The sequence below is a fragment of the Glycine soja genome, chromosome 4 (genome assembly GCF_004193775.1).
Source record: "Glycine soja cultivar W05 chromosome 4, ASM419377v2, whole genome shotgun sequence".
Classification (NCBI taxonomy): domain Eukaryota; kingdom Viridiplantae; phylum Streptophyta; class Magnoliopsida; order Fabales; family Fabaceae; genus Glycine; species Glycine soja.
In genome coordinates this window covers 20,304,245-20,313,932 of record NC_041005.1, presented here as the reverse complement: position 1 = coordinate 20,313,932, position 9,688 = coordinate 20,304,245, and the positions used below count along the sequence as shown (strand labels likewise).

The 9,688-nt window shown below is 34.7% G+C and overlaps 1 pseudogene; it reads right to left on the bottom strand.

Moving 5' to 3' along the window:
* Window positions 1–6,749: 6,749 nt before the first annotated feature.
* Window positions 6,750–9,688, bottom strand: part of LOC114410660 — a 34,161-nt pseudogene continuing 31,222 nt past the window's right edge.

Here is a 9,688-nt window from a genome sequence, read left to right as displayed (position 1 = left end):
ATGAATGCATGATTTGGAAATGATGAAGGTCGTGATTGATTGAATTAGCCACTTAGCCAAATAGCTTTACCCTGCTCATGAATGATGAAACCTTTGCACCCATTTTGAGCTTAAATCTGATTTATCCGAGTTGAACCCTAAGCCTGTTGAATTATAATCTCCATCTACCTTTCTATAGGTTGTAGGAGAGCATTATAGTTCAAAGCAAATTTGTTCCAAATTTGGGGGAAGGCATTGGGTGATGATGATTGTGGTAAGACAACCAACAACCACAGGAAATTGTATAAAGAAGCAATAAATAAAAACTGCTAAAATAAAAAAAAAATGAATGTTTCAAGAATAAGAAAATTTTATGTGTGTTGTTGCTTAAGCTAAGTGTCTTATAAGAGTATGGTATATCAATAGAAGCTGGGAATAAAAAGGGAAAAGGGTGATCTAAGGATGAATGCTCTCCTAGAACCTAAGTTTTGCATCCTAGAAAAACAATGAATTGTTTGTAGCCCAGCCTCATTACAAGCCAAGAAAGTCCTTCAGATTCAATTTGTGTGTTTGTGATTGTATGACATGAGATGAAATGCAAAAGTTGAGACTTGTGTTGGTTGTTGATTTGAAGAATTACCTTAAACACTTGTGCTTATGAGAGAAACAGTGACCGTGAGGATTAGGCTTGATGAACCTTCCTTGATACCTGTCTTGCTTGTTAGCTTATTTCATTCGTGCTGCTTAATGAACATGTTCATATCTTTGAATTTCTGCATATCTTTATGAAAGGCTGTTGGTTGAAGTATTGCTTGCCACTTATGTTCATGTGATTGAATGTTTTGGAAGAAACACATTTTTGGTTAACAACTGTGATTTCTATCACTTAAGGATAAGTAAACTGTTATTTCTTTGCTTGAGGACAAGCAAAACAGTAAATTTGCAGGAGTTTGTTAGTCGTTATTCACGACTTAGTGTTGTATTGAATATTTGCACAAAATTAGCGCCTTACCTCCAATTTATGGTTCTTTTGTAGGAATTGCACATATTTTCATGTTTAGTGTGATTTTATATATTAGATACTCTCATTTTATGAATTAATGTTGAAACCACTTCAGTTTCAGGCCAAAAGAAGAGAAGGTTCAAGTAGCTGATGTCTCGTTAAGCGAAGCAGATCTGCTTAGCGAGTGGCATCCACTAAGCGAGGCATACAGCTCGTTTAGCGGGTTGGGAAACCCAAGAAGAGGATTAGTCAGAGATGTCTTGCCCAGTGCACCGCCAGCTCACCCAGCGAGTAGGTTGTCTCTTCTCGCACTTAGCGCGCCCAGCTCACTAAGCCAAAATTCACTTACTCTTGCTTAGTGAGCCAGTCTCGCTAAGCGAGCCTTCAGAAGCTAAAACGTCCAGGAAGCCTTTAAAACACTAAAGTTGGCGGAAACTTAGAGAGAGTCGAAAAATAGAGCACAAGGAGAATTTGAAGCGATAGAAATAGAGCTGCTAAGAGAGCTTAGGTTAAAGGAGTGAAGTTAGGGTTTTAGAGGTTGAAGGAGACATCCTCAACCATTCTTTGTCATTTTCTTTCACTAAACTATGTTCCTTCCTTGTATTGAGAGCATATTTCTTGTAATGGAAGGCTAAGCCTCTTGGTTGGGAAGTTCTGCTGAACCCTTGATGTAATGTTCTTTCACTATCTATTTAATGTTGTTTTTATGTGTTCATTGCTTCTATCTGTGCTTATTTTTACATGCTTGTGGCTTGATCATGCATTTGTATGTATAGTTAGGATTTTTAGCATTGGGAAATTCTTTAAAGCCTTAGAACTTGATAGAGCAAGCTAGAAATCTATATGTCTAGGAATGTAGTGCAGAGATTTAGTTCATATTATGTTGTAAACTTAATGCAACTTTTTTAGGCTAAGTTTGTTGAGGGATCAAGGACAAAGTTTAAAGAGAGTTAGGCTCATTCACTAGAGGAATCTTGGTTTGAGTAATTTCTCAGCATAAGAACACTAGGATAATGTTAAATAGAGAAAAATACATAATAACATCAAGAGGAACTCAGTAGAACAACCCAACGCTTTTTACTTGACTGTTTTCTCTTCTATAATCCTAGGTATTTAGTTTATACTCAAATAGACTGTAGTACAGAATTCAATTTGATATTTACTTTACTTTTAGTTTATACAAATGTTTGCTTAATGAATGTACAGTGTCTGAGTGAAATAAATTCTCTGTGGATACGATACTCGGTCTTACCGTTTTATATACTACTTGTGCGAATCGATACACTTGCCGACATCATTCGAACATCCAACTAAAAAAATAATTGGGTCAAATCATAGAAACCATTTGATTTACTCAACTTCATTAATTCAAAGAAAAAGAAAAAAGAATCTCAAACTTGAAAAATAAGACATGCCAAAGAAGAGCATCCAATCACCTTACAAGTCACAAGTATCAGAAGCTAAAAGTATGTCAAAAATAATTATTTTTTTAAAGCAATGAAACAAAAGAGAATCTACATATCCAATCCAAAAAAATAAACAGTGAAAACTAAATTACAATTTCACCTCTCCTTTCTATTCATATTTGTTTGTTCGGACACCAAAGGCTCATCATGGATTGGATGTATATATATATATATGAAAGCTTACCAAAACCAAAAACCAAAATTAAAATATACATTTTGTTTTTATCAATCAATTAAATACTTTAAAAACTACATATAAATCTTATCTTCTCTCTATATAATATATTTGGATGCAATATCGAAAGATGTTACACCTTTGTATTTGAATAGCAGTTTGTCTAAGTGTTGAACCAATGTCAAGCTAATCAAGTGCATGTCGGCCATTTGCGTGCATTATTATAGCTGCTCCCATAGCTCAAAAATTCTCTCATCTTTCTAAAATCAGACTTTTAATTCTCTTTCAGAAAGTTATTAAGTTAACATTTCAAATGGAATCTCATATGGTACGGAAGAAACAATATATAAATGCATCAAGTCATGATTGAACTCGTAAATTAGTAACCTATTTTTTTAACCATAAATCTTAAGATTCAGTGGTTAAATAAAAGTCTTGTGGCATTAATTAATTAACCTAGAAATAGATGAAGGAAGGAAGCAAGAAAGTTTGTTACCTAACGTCAACGCCAACGAGTTTGGGAACCAAGACCTCGTTGATGTTCCTAACGACATTAAGAACTTCCTTCCTGCCGTAAACGCTCTTGTCCTCGTTCCTCAGCTCCAACACCTTGTAAATCCCCATCAACACACTACTCGACACCACCGATCGGAAAAGCCACTAGATCCACCTCCACCGTCGGGTTCCTGCGGCTTCACCGACTTCACCTTACACTCCATCACTCTTGTAACCGCCGCCGTCAGAGACATCGTGGAGGCGGTGCACACAACAAGTGAGCGCCACAGGCTCCTCACGAGGATGCTTTGTGGGGAAGCTTCTCACGTTATTGGTGGTGTCACTCTTCTCAACCTCTATAAGGGAGAAAAACATTGGAAGGGCTCGAGAGAGTAAAGAGCACGCGGGAGGACCTAAACCCATTCAACGAAGGTTTTATTTAAATAAACTGATGTTGGCCATCTTATTTCAACATCGGTTATACAAAAAAATGAATGTTGAAAATTTCTTTTCACAATGGTTTTTTGATAACTGATGTTGACAATTTGGATTTAATTTCAAAGATTTCTTCGCGTTAATTTTGATGACGAATTTTGTTGAACCAATATTGATGGAGCATCGTAGAAAGTCTTTTTTGTAGTAGTGTCATCAAATCCTGATTCATAGCTTGACTCCCCAACTCACCAGAAGTTACACTATCAACAAGAACTGGGAATAAATAAGCAGGATTTTGGAAAAGAGCTAACATCTATTTCCTCCTTTCTTGATATGATTCTCCCATTCCATGTGTTATGCACCACTAAAATCACTAAGATGGCTTCCTCTTTCCCCCTAGTGTTATTCCTTGCAACTTTCATCCTCACCCCTAGGGCTTGCTATTGTTGATCATTACAACCCTCAAAACAAGAATCCACTTGTGCACAAATCACCCCTCCATCACAAGCCACCACTTCATAAGCCAACCTACAAGAAGCCTACTCATGGTAAGCACCCTCTAGCGGAAGATGACACCCATTTCTAAAGCATGTGATGTGATGTGGCATATATATATATATATATATATATATATTAACTATCTACTAAATAAGAATTTCCTTGTGTTTTACATTATATACCTTAATTACTTTATAGATTTTATAGTAGTGAATATTCTTGGCTCCTGCATTTCAATCCGTTGTACAATGCATGGCTAGGTCAAGAGCATCATGTTTGTGTCTATGAATGCAAATCTGTCGAAAGCAAATGGTGCTTTGTAGTCCAAATTATAAATAAAGAAATTAATTTTATGATTAAGTTGTGTTAGGTGATTGATTTGTATTAAATTTGCATTTGAATAAGTGACATATTTAGATCATGAGTCGGTAGGGGCAAGAAAGCTATGTAGCAGCTACTATTATTGGTGAAAGATAAAATACTTCAAGGGGAGTGAAAACTGGAAACCAATGTGTTCAAATATAGTACTCCTAAATTGGAGTAATAAATTAGAGAAGGCAAAATAAAAATAAAAAATCAAGATATTTACTTGTAATTTTATCAAAGTCAGAAATATATGTACACATCCTAAATTGTACATAAGTCCACTAATAAATTGAGTCTAATTCAACTAAAAAATTAATTAACTAATATGGTAGAGATTGTTTCTTCCACTTATATACACATTTTAAATAGGCATAGCACTAATACGCGAAATATTTCCAACAATTTACGACACCATTACTGACCGTAGTTATAGTTCAACGTAGCTTGCTTAAGCTTAAACATTAATCAGATTTTGCGAGTGCAAGTTTCCAGAGCCAATCAATTACATACATAATTCAACTATATTTCATTGGTTCATGGAAGAAGTTTAGCCAAAAAAGAGGAAAGACGTAAATAGAAAGCCACTATTTACTGTACACGTCTTAAAAAATAACGCAAAATTAATGTATTTTATTAAATGTATTTTTCTTCCTTTACAACGACGACAATGGGACTAAAACTTTAGACCTTAAACAAACTATGTAAATTTCACACTACAAGTATAGTAACATATCTTTACAACGACGACAATGGGACTAAAACTTTAGACCTTAAACAAACTATGTAAATTTCACACTACAAGTATAGTAACATATCTCATACTCAATATAGCCAATATAGGAAAATTCTTATTTATAAAAAAAATGATATTTGATTAATCAAATTTGAAAATTGTTTAAATATATTTTAGTTGGATCTGATAAGGAAAACAAATGAAACTGAAAATGAATAAGAAACATTAAATATAAAAGATAGGAAAAAGACAGGAGGTTTTCAATAAGTTTCCAATAATAAGTCTGATGTTGGATATACTATAAAATTAAACCGTTTAAAAAAATAAAGTAATTAGTTTATGTATTAATAATGTAAAGAATTTTACATAACCATCTAATTATAAATTGTCATAAACAAAAATTTTACTGACTTTTATAATAACAATAAATTTTCTTATATTGGAACATAAAAATTAAACTCTAAAAAATATGACTTAGTTGTATCAGCTTGACACTGAGAGTAGACGTTTACCATAAAAAAATAATAAATTTCACACTACAAGTATAGTAACATATCTCATACTTAATATAGCCAATATAAACTCTTATTTATAAAAGAAATGATATTTGATTAATCAAATTTAAAAATTGTTTAAATATATTTTATTTGCAACTGATAAGGAAAAAAATGAAACTGAAAGTGAATTATAAACACTAAATATAAAAGACAGGAAAAAGACAGGAGGTTTTCAATAAGTTTCCAATAATAAGTCTGATGTTCGATATATTAAAAAATTAAACCCGTTTGAAAAAAATAAAGTAATTAGTTTATGTATTAATAATGTAAATTTTTTTATACAACCATCTAATTATAAATTATCTTATATAGAAAGTTTTCTGACTTTTATACTAACAATATATTTTCTTATATTTGTACGTAAAAATTAAACTGTAAGAAATAAGATTTAGCTGTATAAGCTTGACACTGAGAGTAGACGTTTATCATGAAAAAAAATACTAGGTGCTACATATACAATTATGCTAAATTCAACATACTTATTTCTATTTTTCTTAAATATTCTTTGTTCACTAGTGGAGTCAAACTCGGTTTCTTGGTTACAAATACTATTCGAAGGGAGAGAACGGGTTTCTTGATTGTTTGTATATTTTTCTCTTTTGTGCAGCAAAACAATTGCTCACAGTTCTTGAAGCAACAAAACCAATCCTGAGTCAGAAAGTAAAGATACATAATGAAAATCCATAAAGGCATTGAAAGTCTGGAAAAACTTCAATATCATCACAGATTCCAAACGTCAAAGAAACATTTAGACAAGTGAAGAGAAACTTACCTCAAGACATGCAACATGAACCATCAGGCCATTGCTCGAAAATGGTGATTGACACATAAATGGTTGCTGCCTTTCTATGCATTCGTCACATAATAAGTCATACGCAGAATAAGAAAGTGATGCTAGAGTCGAGAGAAGAATGGACACTAAATGAGGCTGTCTAGGTGTAAAACAAGTCACATGATAATGGAGTAGATTATGGAGGCCAGAGGACATGCAATTGAGAATACACAGGGAAATTGTATAAGTGGAGTAGCCCGAGATCTTAACTCAAGTAATATACCTGAGAGTAGATGGTGTAAAGGGAGAGACCAAAACTTTTGGGATGCGAGCGATTTTCGGCCAGTCTTCACCATTTCTTCTGTCACATCTTATTTCTAACAGTGAGCAGTTATATAGCAGAGTCGCTGTAAAGACACAAGGTTACGAATTCCTCCAGGTAATGATTCCAAACCATTGCAATTGCTGATTTCAAGACTCAAGAGTGATGAAAGATTCCATTTCCAGTCTGGTAAGCTTTTGCCACAATATCCATCTATCACTAATCTTTTAATCGAGTGATGTGGCTGCAGACCTTGTAAAATCTTATCTTTCAACCTGCTGTTGTTTTCTTGTTTGTTCAACCTTTTGTCTGTCTGCAATACGATTCTCCCGCAACAACGGTGATTCTCCACCCTCCTCCCAAACAAATGGTGAATCATTATCTGCCTCCCAGCATAAGGGTGATTCTCTAACCTCCTCATCATGGCACCACCGTAATTCCAATTCTTGAAGATGTTGCTTCTCAAGAAGTACCTTTGCAGACTCTACCTCTTTAGCATTATCTCGCAGGGAATCCAACCATTTAATTTCCAATTTCCCTCTAAGGCTATTTAGCCCACTCAATTCACTCATACTACCACTTGAACTTTTACAGTCCAATAAAAAATGTGTCAATGTTTGACGACAGGTCAACTGTCCCAGCCCACATGGCATACATGTCATTTCTAATCTCCCTCTACGGTCCAATAAAAAATGTGTTAGTGTTTGAAGATTGATCAACTGTCCCAACCCGCATGGCATACTTGTCAATCTCTCACAATCATTCAATTCTAGATGCCTGAGATTTAAGTTCATATGTGACGGTAATTCTTTGAGTCTAAAACAATGAGAAAGTTTTAGAGTTTGCAAGTTATGCAGGCTAGTAACATCTGGTGGAAGATTTACTAGAAAACGATTCCTTGAAAGATCAAGATACCTCAAATGCTTCAACTCTCCTACACTCTTTGGAATTGTTGCAATATCCAACCCACAAAGTCTTAACACCCGTAAGCACTTCAGGCTTAAAAGAAAACGAAAATGTAACCGGTCCAAATTTTTTCTTCCATAAAGTGGCTGTCCTTAACTTGTGGGCAGATGATGATGCCTCATCAAAATGTAACGAAGTATGAGATGACAAATAACGTGTTCTGTTTCCAATGTTCTCTCTTTTCCTTCAACAATGGCATATTCTTTCCCAACCACCAGCTGTGCTAGATCATGAATCAGGTCATGCATTTTACAAGTACTTATGCCACCATAATCATCAATAGTCGCAACTTGGAAAAGTGACATTGACAGCAAATTCACGAGGTACTATGACCAACATCTTCGCTTCTAATGCCATTTGATGGTTGAATGAACCCCTCAGCTACCCATAACTGAATGAGTGTTTTCTTGTCAAACTCAAAACCTTTTGGAAACAATGAGCAATATGCAAAACAGTTCTTCAAAAATGAAGGAAGATGATCATACAGTTTAAGGATTGCAAAGATTTTGTCCTTTTGTTGATCTATCTTTGAAAACTCAACTTCCTTAAAATATAGCCAATCACTCCAGCCCATATTTCGAGAATGCAAGAGGCTTCCAATAGTTCTATGGCAACGAGAACCCCACCACATTTTTTTTTTAAACAATATCCCTTCCTATGGCTAACAACTCCTTACCCCTGTAAAAAGCCACTCGAGAGAATAGCCTCCAAGATCTTTCTAAATACAGACCTTCTAAGAAAAGGGGTGGACGTGTCCCCATTATTTTTGCCACGGTCCTACTACGTGTTGTTACGTTTATGATACTCCCTTTACCTCCTTCAATCACTAAGGTCTTCAATTTAAGCCAAAGCTCACGATCTTCATTCCAGACGTCATCCAGCCCATGTAGATACTTCCTCCACTGAATTTTGTTTCTGAGATCTTTCTGTACTTGCTCAATCTCAGTATTCCTGTCATTCCCAATCATCTGTTGCAATATTTTCCTTATGTCAAATTCATCCGAGACACACATCCACATTGTTTGCTCAAAAGAGCGTTGGACAGCATAATTTTATTATAAACAAATTGAGCAAGTATAGTCTTACCTAATCTTCCAATCCCAACTATGGGAAACACAAGCATTATCTGTCACACTCACATTGGAGTGTCGTAAATAACTTCTCAGACCATTCTTATCCTCCTCTCTCCCAATGACTTCATCTTTACACACATAAGAGTAGGTTTTTCTCTGCTCCCTGTTATGAATCAAGAAGATGAATTGTTTGGAAACAAAATGGAGCTATTAGAAACAAAAAGCATTAGTGTTATTTTATTAACAGAAAAACAAAACTTATATAATGTGATAGCATGTCATTTGTTATTAACAGGATAACAAAAAATAACTACCTAAGGCTACCAGCTAATCCCCCTACTAACCAACAAATATTAGACTACATACAACAATATTCACCTTGGTCTAATGCTTGGTTAGAATTAGTAATACTCAAGAACCGTAAACAATAGTTGAACTTCTCAGAAGGTAAAACCTTTGTGAGCATGTCTGCAACATTCTCATTTGTAGATATCTTCTCAATAGCAACAGCTTCACTCTTGATCATATCTCAAATGAGATGATAGTGGTTTTTAGCTCTTTCACTTGGCGTAGTTCTGAAACCAAACCTCTTAACCACAGCGTTTCCTTTACAGCTTCACTAGTTGCTATGTATTCAACTTCAGTAGTGGATAAGGCCACTACTGACTACAAATTATCCCTCCAACTGACTAAGTTTCCAAACACCTTGAAAGCATAGCTAGTAATGGACTTTCTTGTATCAATGCTCCCAACAAAATCAGAATCCACATACCCTTCAATACTAGGAACTTCACCTCAATTAGCATACTTCAGTCCAACATCAATGGTGCCAGATATGTACCTCAAAA